We start from the raw sequence: 16,771 nt of genomic DNA, 5'->3' as shown, positions 1-16,771 counted from the left end.
TTGACTGCGCATTACCATGTACGTGCCAAGAGGCAGAGTCACCCAGGCTCCACTGCAGTTTTGGGAGGAGTCTGCACAGAGGTACACTGACAGCAGAATTGATTTGTTAGTGACAGGGATTTATAGACCCGGAGACCTGGTGCAACATGTGTCACAGGCTTGTGTGTGGCCTTAAAGCCATGTTAAATTCTAGGGTCAGAGACATAAGGCTCTTCACTCTGTGAGAAGACCCCTGAGAGAAATAGGTAACGTTGGGCTTTCGAAGGGAAAGGGTTGTGGACCCCTCGGGCACAGCAGCTCCACGCCATCGTTAGCCACGGTACTGGTCCAGGGAGAGGTCTCTCTCTGCAGCCTGGCACCAAGTGTCCTCTCTCCAGTGGGGCACAGTGCTGGCAGCAGGCACTACCCTGGGAAGCTGGGCATCGGCCAGCCTTCTGGTGAGAGGGTGGAGAGAAGCAGATTTCCACGCCAGCTGGAGCCCAGGCAGTAATTGGAGAGCATCACTGGTACAGCTGGAGGCGCGTGCTGGTAACAGGCAGAGCCCGAACTGACAGGGCCTGTGCTGGGATATAGCTGTGCAGAGGCCCAGGCTTGTGATCACAGCATTTTAGCAGGGAAAGGGCATCTTTGGGCACGTGGCTCCTTTCTTGGCCACTACTGCTGTCAAACAGGGTTGTGTGGGCTAGAAAAACAAGCCGCCACATTCAAATCCAGCCTCTACCAACTGGTTGTTTCCCTGCTTGTGAAGCGGTGGTATTGCTGCTTTCTAGCCTGTTTCACAGGACACTGGGACTATCCCTGGCCATTGCCTCCTTCTCCTGTGTGCAGCCATATGACAAGCAATGGTGATTTCAGCGTTTGCTGAAATGCAGCTGCTTCTAGGGTGCAGCAGCAGCACGAGAACGGGCAGCGCAGACGCAGGGCCCAGTGGGAGAAGCAACATAACGCTCGGCGAGGTTACCTTGACCAAGAGTGCGCAGGCCCTAACCCCCATAGAGAGTGCTATGGGGCTTTTCCTAGCTAGGAAGGGAGAAGGTGTGACCTGGGCTGGCTGAGGAGGAGGATGGCCATTCACCTTACTATGCAGATCTCTCCTCCCCCCATGGATGAGGTGCTGAACTACTACTAAAGCAGGGAAAGTATCCTCTGGCAGGCCCCTGCTGTGGGGAACCTGCTCCCCAGTCCGTCAGCCGCGTGTCTGATTACTTGTCTTACTCCAGTGCTTCAGGGCCCTTGCCGCAGAGGGGCCCCTGCTGCACTAGGGGCTGGGCTAACATGCAACACAAAGATGTCTCTGTCCAAGGGAGACTGCAAGATGAGAAAGGGGGAGCACCAGCATATCCTGGGGCAAGGTGGGCTCAGCACAGCTGCAGCCTGACTGCTGCCCAGCCCTGTGTGGACAGAGCTAAGGGAGCTGTGCAGTGAGAGAAGGCACAGCCTTGCAGGAAAATGGCAGTGCCCACCTTCCTTCCCCTGTTGGCACGGTACCTGCCAAGAAAAAAGATGCCGTCTCAGCACCTGCTAGCCTGAGTGCACAGGAGAAGTCGCAGCAGGTGCCTGCAGGTTAGGAGACCCGGGCCATTGCTTCCATGGCTTAACCCCTATGCAAAACACACCTTGTCCCCTAGGCAGGGCCGTGGCAGGGGGCATAGGCTAGCTGAGGCTGATCTGGGCAGTGTGTTTTGGGTGTAAGGGATGGGGTAGGGCTCAAGGGCCTCTAAAATCCAGAAAGAATGATGAGTGCGAAAAATAGCAATGGAGCCAGCCCTCCACCTTGCGTGACGTCTGAGGTTCAGCCCAGCTCACATCAGCTCCACAGTGGCCCTTTCCACAGCCAAGCAGGTTCCCAGCTCATGCCCATCTCTCAAGGACCTTGCCACAGTCCTTCCCTCTTCCAGGGCAACCCCACAGCTCTAGACTTGCAGGGGCAGGCTCATTTGGAGACAGTGCCTCTGTTCACAAGCTGGTGACTTGAGTCAGATTTACCAGGGGCGTTTATGGCAGGGTGGAATGAGCACGCCAAGCACGTGACGAATTTACAATGTGCCAGCCGGTGGATTTATTTCCAAACCCTGCCAATGGATTAATCGAGACACGCAAGGAAAAGTGTGCAGCACTTGCAAGTGAAGCTTTTCGAGGCGCATGCCATGGGGAGGGGGCTAGGGAGGGGTGGCTGCCCCAGCCGGTGACATGGTGGTTTAAAAAGGACGTTGCAAAAATCCCATCGAACTACTGTCTTTGCTGTTCCCAGGAGGGATCAGGCGGCAGGGTTTTAAGGAAATCAAGCATTTCAGTCCAGCCTGTTCCCCTCAAATGGTCCTTTGGAGCTGGCGCACTCGAGGGCTGGTTTGAATTAGGGAAAATTAGTGAAGCGGGGAGAAGAAGAACATGTTTTTCCAGCTTACTTCATATTCACAAACATTCCCTTTTACAAGAAAGCGGGGCTCCCCCGCCCCTGCAGCCCACATGGAGACCTTGGGCCTAATTAGAAACTACACAAATAACGTTTTCCTTTTGGCTTGCTTTTTTTCCCCCTCTTTCCTCAATGTGCAGTCTTGCCAGCTAGGAATACAACAGTTTCTTTGGCTCGAGGTCCTGTGTATTCTCATCTGATCCCAGCCACTTCCCTCTGTCTGTCTAGCTGCCTAGCAAGCTCAGGAGCCAGGCACTTGAATACCGAGCAAAGAAATGAATCCGGATGTAGGGCTTGATTCAAAAGCTCACCCCACTCAACTGAAGGACTCCTATTGACCTAGAGCCAGGCCCTTCAGCCAGGCTGTCCCTAAATGTCATTGTCTTTAGGTGCAGTCAAGTCACGGCCCGTGGTAGCAGCGAGAATTGTCCCGCTGGCTCCGTGCTGCACCCGAACATGTGAGAGGTGGCTGAGCTGAGATGGTGACATGGGAAGAGCTCATGTGGGCCTTGGGATTCAAGCGCAGACTTGGTGGGTTTATGGTTTGGGCACAACTGCAAGAGCAGCACAGATCTCTGCAATTTAGCCCATGGGGACAGAGATGAGCCCCAGGGAGAGTGAGGAAGTACCAGCTTTTCCCCATGCGAGCAATGAGTTCACCAAAGCTGAGGTAAAAGGGCAAAGCATTGCAGGCCAGACTGAGAAGAAGAGGCCTGGCTGTGGAGGCTTTAGGTGTCTGGTGCTGGAGAAGTGCAAATCCTGAAAGGAAATGCTCATATGAGTACACACGCTCAGGAACAAGGATTCCAGCCTCAGAGCCATCTCCAGCCGAGAGCTTGAGAGCTCAGGGGCTGGGCGGAGAGCGGGGGACTAGTATTGCTTCGGTTTCTGACGTTAAGATGTCAATGGTTCAATACAGTGGGCCCAGGCTAGAAGGCCCAGCTAAAGAAAGGGGGTGCAGGCTGAGAATAAAGCCCCAACAGGAGACTGATGGTGCAGCAACACCTGTCAGGCATGGGGTATGGTGTAGGGAAGGATGGAGCCATGCAATGAGCCCTTAAGGTTACAGGTGCCCTGAAGGGGCACAGACATGTAATTAGCCCTTAAGGCTTATAGGTGCCCTGCGGCATGGATGGGTGGAGAGTGCCCATGCAGCTCAGGAGCGGTGTCAAGACCAGTGGTGTTCAGGAGGAACCTGCTGGCTAGTGGATAAAATGAGGGTCTCTGAAAACCCAGCTGGCCGCTCTATGTGCTGAGGCTTTGACCTAGGGGAGAGCCAGCAGAAGGGGGATGATGTGGAGCTGGAGAGGGATTAGGCTGTATGTGGGTGAATGCTGGTCCAGCGGGCTCAGCCCCCTTAAATTAATCTTGCCACATTTCTGCGGTGCTTTTCATCTTCAAGGCTTGGCCCCAGGATGCCTTCAGAAGCTTTGAGCTGGATGCGTGTGTTCTGAGATCATTTCCTGGCCCAGCAACACAGAACAATAGCTCAGAAGGGGGTCCCTGCTCTGCCCTTGGGGGATGATCGGGGGATTTACAGCCTCCCTGGGAATAGCTATGACTACAAGGAGATCACCTCCTGCTGGCTCCCTGCAGCACAGCATGTACTAACCCACTAAGATGGCACTGGGGTCAGCTGTGCTGGAGAGAGAGGGGTGCCTCTGCCTGAGCACTCACACTGTGCCCTGCAGCATGGCCCTGCCCAGAACGGCACTGGGGCAGAGGTGTCAGGGCTGGCTCAGACGGTGGTGCCCACCCTGCTTCCAGCAGTGCCAGGCCCCCTTGTCTTACCCTTAATCTGTAGCTCTATCTCAGTTCCTCTCCCCTTGGGCTTTCCCTTTCCTTTCCTTCCTTTTCTTGCTGCATTTCACATCTCTCCTTGCGCTGCCCCCTTCTCCTCCTGACCGTATTCCCATACTGGCTGAGGTGCCCTGAATTTCCAGAACTCACCCTGGACCTGGTGCCGGCTCTCCCAGGCTTAGCGCCAGCCAGAGTGTGAATCTGGGTTCACCCCAAGGCCCCTGCTTCCCTTCACACCTCCCGATGGCCTTGGGCTGGCCTCCCACAGCACGTTCTCATTCGCTTTTGCTCTGGTTTGCTTAAGCACTTGAGCCAGCTCCACCTTCCTTGCACTTTGCAGCCCCTTTCCTTTGAGTGCCTGTGATGTGATATCAGGGATGGCAGGGCGAGCGTCTCTTGCTGGTGCCGCCAGAAGTGTCACCCACTGAAATCTACCTCCAGTGGCCTGAGCCCTCCCTGGGGCACAGGCTGCCTTCCTGCCTGAATGAGAAGCAGATTGGGGTGCAGGTCCCTGCTTGGGGCTACCCGGTCTATAAGGTGAGGGTGCAGATTACCACCCTGGAGCACGGCGATGAGCCAGGGCTGCACTGTGAGTAGGAGGGAAGCTCACATTCAGATCACTGCAGCCCACTGACTTCTGCCTTGAACCAGGTGGGCTGAGACTGTTCGCATTTTGATCCTGCTGAGCGAAGAGCAGCTGCCACTGTTATTCATAGGGATGGCTCATCCTTGGCACCGGGTGGAGCTATTTCAAGCACTATCCCGCGGCAGGATTTCTCAGCTTCTGGTTTAAATTTGCTGCCTTTGGAATGGCTTCCACGGGTTGCTTCACCCACTGCTCCAATGCAGCTGGCTCTGGCACAGAGCGTGTTGTATGCTGTGGCCCTGCTTGGAAGATGCAGTCTGTCTCCCTTCCCTGCCCTGCACTGTGGAGTGTGCACCGTGGAAGTGGGCAGAGTAACTGCACACAATGGGACTTGGCAGGGGGAATGAATTCATGCAGAAAGGCATTGCAGGGTCCTCAGAGCCTGGATGCTGGCTTGGTGTGGCCATGCAGGGGAGAGGGCCCCCAACTCTGCATGGTGACTCTTGCCCTCTACTCAGTTTCTGGGGGACACAAGGGAGCCCTGTTCTCTCAGGAGAATATGCCCATTGTTAAACGTGCTCAGCAAGCCCCGCCAGGCCCCTCGTGTGGGCTACATCAGAGTGCTGTCTGCATAGCCAGCCCTAGAGGTTGGGCCGCCCAGGGCAGTTGTGAGGGGGGCAGCTACTTGGCTGCACTGGGGCCCAGCACCCAGGGTGATTCTCCTCTGCACAGCTGGGTGTCCCGAATGGCTGGGATGCAGGGGCAGAGGGAGTGGGGAGAGATCCTGCACTCCTCCCCTGTAACACCGCACATCTCTGTCCCCCAGAGCAGGCTGGGCAGCCCCCAGCCAGGGCTGTGGAGCCAGCCCAGGGCAGCTGCTCCTTCCTCGCTTCCTCCCCATCTGAAGCCCTGTGCACATGCCACAGCCTCTATCTCCCCATCCTCTTTGCATGCACCAGTACATACCCCCAGGCCTGAGCTGTCCTAGCAGCTCCATGAGCTTCAGTGGGTCTTTCAGGGCGGGCAGTATTTCTTGCTGTGTTTGTGCGGTTCCCAGAGGACCATGGCCCCAGCACACCAAGGAGGCTGTGCCCAGTTAGGGGCTGGGCACAGTGAGACTCCAGCCATTAAACAATACAGGTAAACAAAAGAGATTTACCCAGGGGTGGTGGAGTCTCCATCCTTGGAGGTTTTTAAGACCTAGGGAGACAAAGCCTTGGCTGGGATGATGTAGTTGGAGATGGTCCTGCTTTGAGCAAGGGGTTGAATTAGATGACCTCTGAGGGCCGTTCCAACCCTTATTGCCTATGATTCTGTGATTTCACTCACCACGGACCCTGGAGCAAGCTAAATCAAAGGTCCGGTCCGAAATGCAGGACAGGTGCACTATGGCGCTGTAATCACATCTACGCCTGGAGCTTTGGCCCTCGCACAGCTCTGTCGCTCACAGATCACAGAGGCACGGGGCCTCATGGATGCTTCCCTTCTTCTCTTGCCAGCACTAAAATGCAGCCACCTCTCTGGAGGCGCTAGGAAGCTATTTCTCAGCACCCAGCAACACCAGACAAAAATGAAGCACTCTGAGGGGCTGGGGATCTTGAGTGGAAAGGAAAGACCCCTGAAAGGGGTGCCAGGCACTTCTGGACCAAGCAATGCCAGAAGGGACAGGCCAGTAAGCATTGTAACTAGAGAATATCTGCTTGTTTAAGTGAGAGGTGTGTTTTCTTCTCTTGGAGGTTGCTCTCAGAGGGAGCTTCTCCCTTATGTCTCCTGCCCCTCTCCCACTTCCAGAGCAGAGGGAGCCACAGGGAGACATTTTGCCTGGGGTGGATTTGTTGCTTTTAATTAAGAGGCTTGGTTGGGAACAGGGCCCTCTGTGCAGCTCGCTCCCACCTGGGCTGGCACGGCAGAGCAGAGCAGGGCTTGGCCGTGTGAGGTGAGCGCAGTTTTTCCATTCGTATGTATATGGAAGAAGCAATGGCTGCCAAAGCAAACACAACCCTTCCCTGTTCAGAAATGTCCTCCAGGAATTGTAAAGGAGCCTGGAGCGTGAATTCTGTCTCCGCTCCTCCATGCTCTCTACCGGGGGCGGGAGGCACTGGGGGGACCCCAGGTCTTTCTCACCCTAGCAAAACCAGGCCCTCTAAAAGGGGTTTCATGGCCTGCACCCAAGGAGCTGGGAGCTTGGGCTGAGGCTGTGTGCGTGATGCAGGCTTGCAGCACACCAGAAAGCCATTGCAGTCAAGAGCATTGTAGCCCCGGAGGCATGTGGTTCCTTCACGTGCCTGGCCTAAGCTAATTGCTCTGGGGTTTGCTCCTAGGTGAGGATCGAGTCTCTGTGGTTAGTGCCTTAGAGCATCCCAGCTGCCCTTGTGGTTCATTAGACGGCTGACCTGGGAAATCAAGATGTCTTTAGGAGGGCGCCGCATGGTTCCCGGCTGCTGGGCTGAGGTCTCCAGTTACAATCTCCCCAGAGCTGCATGGGCAGGCAGAAGTGCTTCCCCTTCCATCTTGAGCAGGCGCATTGTTTCATGTTTGGAGCCAGGGGGCTGGGGATTGGGGCTTGCATCTTCTATTCCCAGCTCCAGGAGCCGATGGGGGCTAATGGTTGGAGCGGGGTGGGGGGGCCAGGAACTGGATCTCCTGGCTGTCGTTCCTTTCTCGGCGGTGGTCTTGTGGCCAGAACGCCGACGTAGCACTCGGGGGACCCGGGTTATGGTCTTGACTCTGCCGCCGACCTACTGCGTGACGCTGGGCAAGCTGCCTCAGTGCAGGATGTGCCTCAGCTCTCCCTCGGGGAATTGGGGTTAATCCCTCCCTGCTGCAGCTGAAGTACACAAACGACTAAGAGACCCATATTGCAGCAGTGGGAACCCCAGGGAAGTCCCTAGGCAGAGAGGAGCTGCAAAAGTACAGGGCCTAACTCTGTGACAACTAACTGGGCCTGATGCAGATGGGCCAAAGCTCCCCGGCTGAAGGAAAGGCTTGTCTGGACATGGGCCAGGCGTGGTTCCCTATGCTGAAGTGCTTCAGGATCTCAGCTATTCCTCCGTCCTGCCTGAGAAGGAAGCCAAGAGACTCCAAAAATCAGACGAGTAGAGAGCTCAGTGGTCAGGGCAAGTACAGACAACTGAGGTTCAAGCCCTTGTTTGGGTCTCGAACCTAGGTGAGTGCCACAGGGAGGAAATCCACCCTAGCCCGGGAAGCCTGCGTGGGCAGCACGGTGGACAGGCTGGTACGCTCCCACAAAGAGGTTCTGTTTGGACGGACTTTCGGAAGAATTCCCGACTCTCCTGCCTATCTGAGCTTGCACTGTTTTACCCTCCAGCATGTGCGATTTTACCCTCTGCCTGTCCCAAGGTCTCTTTTTGAGGCCTCTCCCCTTTCGCAGTGCAAAAGAAGCCAAGGTGTGGGACTAGAAACGCAAGTTCCCAGCAGGTCCGGAGTGAAGGACCCTGCCTCCCACAGTGTTATCCCAGTGTCCCAACTGCAGCTGATAGGGATGCTCTGCACCAGTGCAGGAAAAAGCATTTTGGGCACTGATCCAGATCTCTAGCTAGTGCAAACTGCTGTTGCTCCATTCAAGCCAGAGGCCCAGCCGTTCCCAGCAGCAGCAGAATCTGGGCAGTGCACAGACCTGCGCCTTTAGAGTTGTAAAACCAGTTAATTTAAATGGACCTCGCTGTTGAAAATCTGACCCCTCAGCTTGTCATTGCAGCAAAATGTTCAGCCACGCTTAGTGCTGAGAGTAATGCCTAGTATGGAAGCACTCATCGGTTCCCCAGCGGGGTTCTGCATCTACTTTGCTGGTCTTTGGTAGCTTTGGAAAATGGGATGTTAGCTCCTAAATCATTTGGAGCTCTGGAAAATTTAACTGTCCGAGGTCCCGTGATGATGGCTAGCTGGAAAGTGACCACAACCAAACTTTCTAGGCATAGAGCCGGGAGCTAAGAGCTCCTGTCCTGGCATCCCACTGTGGTGTAACCTCAGGCAGGTCACAGGGGAAGAGCTTGGTGCCTCACTAAGAACTTGGTGGTTGTGATGCCTTCCTGCCTCCCCCCAGTGCTGCGGGTCAGGCTGGGGTCTGTGAAGGGCTGTGGAGATGAGGTTATAACTGGATGACGTGGGGTGCCGTGGGACGGTAGCAATCCAGCCCTAGATCTCCCCCACTCAGGGCTCCCCAGACCACTGGCAGGGACCCTCTAATGCTGGCTGCGGTTCTGGATGATCTGGAGGTAGGGAGAGTCTATGCTACGCTGCCTCCCCACTCTGCCGCCAGTTCATGCCAGGGCAGGGTCCAGGTTGATAACCCCAGGGGGCTCCTAAGGATAAAACTCCACAAACACACAATCGTGGGGGTGGGAACCAAGTGTGCAGAGCACGATGTCCTCCCTGGCGCTGGCTAAGGGAGTCCTTTCTCTATTTTCTCTATCTCACTTTCAAGAACAAATTGGATGCTTATCTTGCTGTGATCCTATGACCGCAGCTGACTTCCTGCCCTTCGGGCGCGGGGCTGGACTTGATGATCTCCCGAGGTCCCTTCCAGCCCTGATGTCTATGAAATCTATGAAAAAAAATTTTCTGCCCCAGCTCAAGCCAAAGAATGGGCCTGGTGTTGGGACCGCAGACTGTGGAATATTAAAATGCCAGCGCTTCCCTCTGAACGCGTCTGGTCAGGCGAGACATCTCCGGCATTCCTGGGGCGAGACTCAGCCCCGTTCACCTGCTTCGCAGAACACCCCCCTGCCACCCCAGCCCAGCTGCACAGCCCGGCTGCCGGGAGAGCCTGAATCAAGCACTTTGTGCCTGTTGACAAGGCCAAGAATTCAGAATGAGCTGAAACATTTTCAGCTCCCGGCCGCCCAGCCAAAACACACAGCCCCCTCCTACACGGTCTTAAGTTTTTCCTGTTGAGCACTAAAGGGCTTGTTTTCAGAGCACAATTATCCACCTTATGGAAACATGGAAACGCTACTCCAAATCCAGAAGGCTGATTTGATTACGTCCATGACCCGATGAAATTAAGTTAGCGTTGTTTCAGCTCGAGATTGAATTATTTTTTTTGAGAGCAGCAGGAATGGCTGGAACGCAGGTTCGGGGGACGGCGCTTCAGCTCTGCTTGGGATGGCCCCTGGCAACTTCCCCCAGAGACCTCCTCCGGGCCTGCTCCGCTCTTCAGGGTGGTCCCCTATGGCCAAGCAAGGGATAGGCCCGCAATGGATGCCAGATTGGATCGCAGCAGGCTCTCTCTTGCCCAGCGCCCTGTGTCCGGCAGGGGCTGAAGCCAGCTGCTTTAGAGCATGGGTTCCCAACCCCTAGCCGTGTCACCGAGCCCATGGGGCTCCCCATGGGTCTGAAAATTTGGCAGCAGGAGAGCAGTGGCAGCAGTAATTGCTGCTCCCCTGCTGCCAAATTTCCAGACCAGGAGGAACGTGGCAGGCTGGAGAGCATGGCCCTGCATGCTAGATCTGGGTGGTGTAGGGCCTGCGGGCTGAATAAGTGGTGTGAACTGGCCCCATTCAGCCCATGGGGCCAAGAGGTTGAGTGCCACTGCTTTAGAGGAAGGTGCAAGAATGCTGCAAGAGCAAATACAGGATTACCTGCTCCTGGGCAATGGCCCTCCTGCTGGCTGCTCATACCTGGAGGTTGGCTCAAGCCCTGCAGTACCGTGGGTTCACAGAGACTCTGCTGGTTCCTCCCCTCCCCTTGGCTAACAAACTCCAGGGGATGCTCTGAGCGGGAAGAAAAAAGAGAAACTGGCTTCCTAAGGGTCTGGGAGGCAGCAGGAGTACAGTGCGGGTCTGAGGCCAGGGGGCTCCATGACAGCTGAGCGCAGCAATAATAGGGAGAAGGATGTGGATATGGAGTGAGGAGGGAGCAGGGAGCTGCAGGAGTGGGTGGCTTTGTAGACTAGGTGAGGGTAAAAAACTGGAGTCTACAACACAAGCTGGCATCAGGGCTCCAGGCTGTCCCTTCACAGCATCTGCTGATGCAAACTTGGGTTTACAGATGCTTGTGCTGTATTTAGTTAGTCTATAAAAGTGGATCTCTACCTTGCCTTCTGATTGACTTCAGACTAACATGACTAACTATCTCTGTCGGGGCTGAAGGGAAGGGGGAGAGAGGGCTCTATCTGGGGAACACAGAAGCGTTGCTTCTTCGAGGGAACCCCAGACTGGAGCAGCAGGGAGGCTGCAGGTCGGGCGGGAGGGCGCTGGGAGAGGAAAGCCCAGGGCCAGACTAGCAGTGGGCTGCAGCCCAGCACAGTGATGTTGGCAGAACCGGCAGAGGAGCTGTCATTGCCGGGTGGGTCTTTCTCCAGCCCTTGTCTTTGACAAAGACAGTTGCAAAATATCTAAGGGGTAAACCCCAGCCTTTCCATGCTGAATGTCTGTCCTCACAGGGTCCTCCAGGGAATGCCCAGACAGCCCCAGGAGCCACCCTGTCTTAGCCACCCTGCCAAGGAGAAGCTGGCACCTTCCTCAGGCAGTGATACACTGTCGTGGAGCCTCCTGGGGGCTGAGATGGACCCAGACATTCAGGGCCAGGTGACTGCAGTGCAGAGGGCTTTCTGCCCTCGCTGGCTTGGTCATGGCCTTTGGCACCAGGCGACCACTTGGGTCTTGAACACTGAGTCTCCTACAAGCAACTGATAGTGGGCCCTGGCCAGCCACCCTCTGGAAGAGACAGAGCCGCAGAAGCGAGACTGGTGCTGCTGCCAAGCTCTGGGGCATGGCAGAAGAGTGATGCTGTTTTTAAACTACCAAAGGCTGGAGTCAACGGAGCTCCTAAAACCCAAATTAAACTCGGCTTCTTGGTCCCCCAGGGATGAAAGCTTCTTACTCGTGTTTCTGCCACCCTCTGAGACTGGTACATCTCACAGCTGGGCTGTATGGGGAGAAGCACACTGTCTGACAGCCAGTTCCTGCTCTTTGCACCTCAGAGGCAGTCACTGCAGAGATCCCTGTGTGCCGAAGGAGAGCTGGCACCTCAGGCGAACGCTTCAGGGGCGCAGAGCACGGGACTGAAGCCACTGTGGGGTTTCTACACTCTCATGTGCAGCCCTGCACCCTGACATCATATTCATACACTCGCTGCACGGCTGCCAGCAGAACTGCAGTGCACTGTCCCCCCATATGCAGCACACGTGCCCCGTGCACATCACCGCGCAGGCTCACCCCACTGCACGCCCCCCGTATCTGCCACTGGCTCTGGTGCCTGCATGGCCGCAGAGACACCTGCAGGTCTGTGCAGCGAGGGGGGCTGTGTGGCTGCAGTGGATTTCCTGCCACCCCTTGTTTCGTGCCAAGCGCTTGTTTTTGGAGACAGGCTCATAAACATTGACATTGGCAGCTGGTGTGGACGCTCGGAGCTCATTTACCTGGGGAACACAATGGGGCAAGCGCCACTGCACGATGGTTTCCTCTGATGGAAGGACAACGCCAGCCCCACCCCGGCCGCTTATCTGTGACCCTGGGTCCGCTTTATCTCCCAGTAGTTTCATATCGGGGGAGGCGGGAGAGCTGACGGGGGCTAAGAAACCAGAACTGCAATTGCTGATCCCACAGCCCAGGAGCAGAGCAATGTGGGTGCGCTGGAGGGACATCACTGTGGCATGGCTGAGGGAACAGCGAGATGTCTCGTCTCCCTGAAGTCCTGGCAGTGCTGGACAGTACTTAGGGGCTGCCCGCCCTGGTCTGAATGGGGATCTTCTCTGGGTCCCTTTGGGAGGTAGTGAGCCTGAGTGCATTGGGGCATTTGGCTTGGTACAGGAGGGCTTCCTCCTCAAGGCAGGCACACTGGAATAGACACAGCACCGGGCGTAAATACCACCATTTTGCTCCTGCACCCTTTGCACAGGTGTGAGCAGCTGCATAGGGTACAGGGCAGCGGAGAGGCCATCCTGAATCTCCTGGTACTGGCTGATCAGATCACTCCCCCTGTGCTGGTTATCCAAAGTCCAGAAAGGGCCTTGAATGGCAAGGGCTGGGCTTGCCAAACCTTTGTCTATAAGCACTGGGGCTCCAAAAACCACGTGCTCCATGGTGAAGGCACTGAGGAGAAGGGCTGGCCTGTTCAGCTACCTCTCCTAGCAGGCGGGGGTTTGTACCACAAAGTGTGGCAGGATTCGGCGTGCTCAGTGCATGCAGGATGGTGGCTGAGTGAGGCTGTCTCTGAAGAGAGGAAGCTGAAGTCCAGTGGCCCGGCCTGCTGCTGCATTGAAAACCCAGGAGTCCGACTGGAGAGCACCAGGAGCTCTGACATCAGCCATCCCATCACTCTTGACTTGCCAGATCCTTCCAGGAAGAGGGGGTCTGCATTGCTGGCCTTACATGTTGGAGAGTCACCAGGCAGGCCCTCCAAAATCAGGAGATTGGCTTAAAAATCAGAGGATTAAAAGCAAAACAAACAAACCCCCTCCCTGATGCATTCTGGGTCCTTTAACTTCACTTGATGGCTCCCAAAGCATCTGCATTTCATTTACTAGCTTTCCTCCATACCCAGGAGGCCTAGCATGTCACTAGTTCGAAAAAGGAAACCTGAGCCTCTAAGAGAACCACATGACTCCAGGAGCTGGTGATTTTAGGCAAGAAAATATCACTGCCTTCAGGGACACTGGAAAATCATGCGGGCTGTTTTGATCCTGTTGCTGTCCAGGATCTCTTGTGACGAGCTGCACGGTGGGGGAGCCATTGGCAGCGCACAGCAAGACTTTTTTATTGCTCCCAAAAATTCAGGTCCAGCGCTGCAGATTCCTGAGTGTTACATCCCAGCATGTCCTTTGTTAACTCGCCTCTCTTCACAGGTGTGGTAGCAGATGTATGTAGGCCACTTTAGAAGGGTCGTGGGAATGAAGTGATGGAGCTGGCTTAATTCACTGTCCAGTGGGAGCAGGAAGAAATCGCACTCCCCATCAGCAGCAGCAGCAGCGCGAATGCTCACAGGTTCATCTCCAGCGGTGGCAGCTCTAGCTGAACCAGACCCCCTGGCCCAGGCTGTCCCTGGTTGCAGAATACTCCCTGGCAGTTCAAACCTGCTGTCTAGAGAGGAGAGCTGCATCTTTCTCCTCCTGCCTTTTTTTTAAAGCACCAGTCTCATTAAAAACAAATCAGAACCAGCATCTGCCAGGAAGGCAGGAGGAGCGCTGGGTAATTGTGCTCCTGATTAAAGCTGCGCTGCCTGGGCCAGCTGTGTGCTAGCTTCGCTCCGCTGTGTAACCAGCCAGCTTTCTGTGTGCCAGCTCCCTGGGGAGGAGCTCTACAGAGGGCTCCGCCGCCCCGATGGGAAGCGCAGAGGGAGCAGGCTCCGTTTAATCATGTGCGTTGGAGCAAAGCATTTTATGATTCAATGAAAAGCATGCACTTGGATTCCTGCTTGCACTGACGGTGTCCCGGCTGAACTGACCCCCCAACTGTAACCCCCCCAGCACTGCTCTGTCCTCTGCCAAACAGGCCACGTATGGCCTTCTTTCTTGCGATGGGTTACAGCAGTCACACCGAGGGGCCCTCACCGGTGCTGTACGCACAGAGAATGAGTTGGTGGTCCCCGTCCCAAAGAGCTGCCAATGCAAGCATTCAAGGGATGCCCTCCTCCTCTGGCCAGGGTGTGTGCAGGAGACACTAACCTAGCATGGCTCACGATGGAAATTGAAGCCAAGGGCCACAGTTTTCAAAAGGAGCTGGTGATTAAGGGCATGGAGGTCCCCGCTTTCCAGCCCGGGATCTGGAAATCAGGTGCTTTCGAGGTGCACCAGCCACTTCTCCAAATGCTGCAGCCTTGGTCTAAGGGGCCATAAGGGGGCATGAGCCACAGCAGAATGGCAGGAGATGGGTACTGGTGATGGGGAAAAAACATAGAAGCGAGGTATGGACCAGGCTTCAAGCGAGGCACTTGCAGAGGGCACCGTGCTTGCCTTTGGGCTCTAGCCAGGCGTGGAAGGCTGCACAAAGGTGATGGCAGGAGGGAAAAGCAGGAGCAAAGCAGAGACCTCACCAGGCCACAGCGGATGGTTAGTTCTGTGGGAAGGAGGAATGTCTGCGCTGGCTAAGAAGCCTGTTTGCCGAGGAAATGCTTTGCTAGAGAGAGCTCTGTTTAAATACGGGCTGATGCATTTCAGGAGTGGCTGCCGAGCAGTCTGGAGCCCGCTGATGGAGCTGTGCTGTGGATGGGCTGGTTCGGCACGGGAAGGGCGTCCCGAAGCAGAGTCCCTGGGAGATGTCTCCTCAGCACGCTGCCCGCCCATGCCAGGAGCTGAGCAGCACCTTTCTGCTGGCCAGCAGGGACTCCACACCCCTGGGGCAAGGCCATGGCAGGGGAAAGGAAATGTCCCCTGTACTGGAGCCCTTTTTTCATGCCTGCATGGGAAGTCCTGATGTGGCTGCAGCCCTGCCCTGCTTTTGTTGCCTGAGGTAGAGGAGGATCATGGCTCTTCTACAAAATGGCCAGGGGATGCCTGAGTTTCCGTGACTCAGGTAATCCTCCTTCCTTCCCATTCATATGGTGGGGCAACTCAGTGGAGTCCCAGCAGGGCTTGCTCCAGCCTGGCTACCCTGCTGAGGATGGGTCTGGGATGCGTGCAGGCCGTGGGGAGGGAAAGCTACTCCCTGTCTCTACAGGGCATGTGAGAGCCTCAGCACCCTGTCAACCATCCCGCGCTCCCAAAGACACCTGCTGAGGCCCTGCTTCAGCTCAGGCTCCCCTACAAAGCACGTGCCAGCCACTTGCCCCCAAACAGGACTTTTGTGTGAAATGTTTTGCTGTTATTTCTCCGGCCTCGATCCTCCCCTGAGCACCGGTGGGCACCTGAGGTTCCTCCTTTCTGTCTCTAAAGCAAGGACCAACCATACCTTGGCCTCACGGCACTTCCTCTGCTCAGGCTCTGCCTGGTGAGCAGTTGGGGTGTCAGGCGCTGTATGTGCACGTAACCAAACAGTCCCTCCCCCAAAGAGCTGGTGTCCACTTAGGAGCACAGGCCTGGAGGGGCCCTTTGCGGCCATGGGGTCCAGCCCTCCACTATCACACAGGCCATGTCATGCCACCTCTTCCACAAACTGATTGAGCTCCACAGAGGAAGCGGTTTGGTTTGTTTGCTACCTCCCTGCCCTCCAGTTAGACACGTTCTTCCAACTCCCATCCTAAATGGATCCCTGGCCAGTTAATACCCGTTTCCCCCTTTGCCAAGCTTGTTCTTCAGCTGCACAGAGACGTTCTGCTTTGACAGTAGAGAAAACCGAGGCAGAGACTCCAACAACCTGCTTGCGGCAATACCCACGGTTGGACCCCGACTCCTCTCCTGTGTGCTGGGTGTCCCACTGCCCCCTTCACCAGCTTGGGGAAGATCCCAGTTCCTGGCCAGGGCCTTTCCCCACGAGCCCAGGCTTGGCTCTACTCCTAGTCGCCCTGCTTTGCGCTGGGCTTGCTCTGGATTTACGCGGGTGGCACCGGAGCAAGCCTGGCCCACGGCCAGCAGGATGCCGGCGGCATTGCCGGCGGCTTGCAGAGCCTATCAGCATTCCTGGGAGGAGGACGCTTGCTTCTGGGGTGGCGGCTCTTTGGAGAGGAGCATTGATGGGGGATTAGCTGTCTGAGGCACTGCGCATTCAGGCGCCTAATGCAGAAAACAAACACACATGTGCGCCGTGAGGTGGGGCCTCCATCCAGCTGCTCATTCTCCCTGCACCTGTTGCCAGGGCGACCTCCACAGTTTTCCTGCTACTTCTTCCCACTTTGCAATCCCGTCTGCATTGCTCTGAGCCTGGGAGCATTGGGCTCGGGGGGCCCGAGTGGCAACCGAGCCAGAAAAGCCTTCGTCTGGGCCGGGACCATCCGTTCAGCTGGAGGGAATGGAGGAGAGAGCTGCTTGGGGGGGAACTGGCTGGGGGGCAGCTCTCACCCCGGTGCCTTGGTCTGGACAGCGCAAGCGGCTGGAGGCAGAGGCTATCCCTGGCTGAATCTGTGTGAGGCACGTAGCG

The sequence above is a fragment of the Crocodylus siamensis genome, chromosome 7 (assembly GCF_052110815.1).
Source record: "Crocodylus siamensis isolate JL-2025a chromosome 7, ASM5211081v1, whole genome shotgun sequence".
Lineage (NCBI taxonomy): Eukaryota > Metazoa > Chordata > Crocodylia > Crocodylidae > Crocodylus > Crocodylus siamensis.
Note: the sequence above shows the minus strand (reverse complement) of the source record.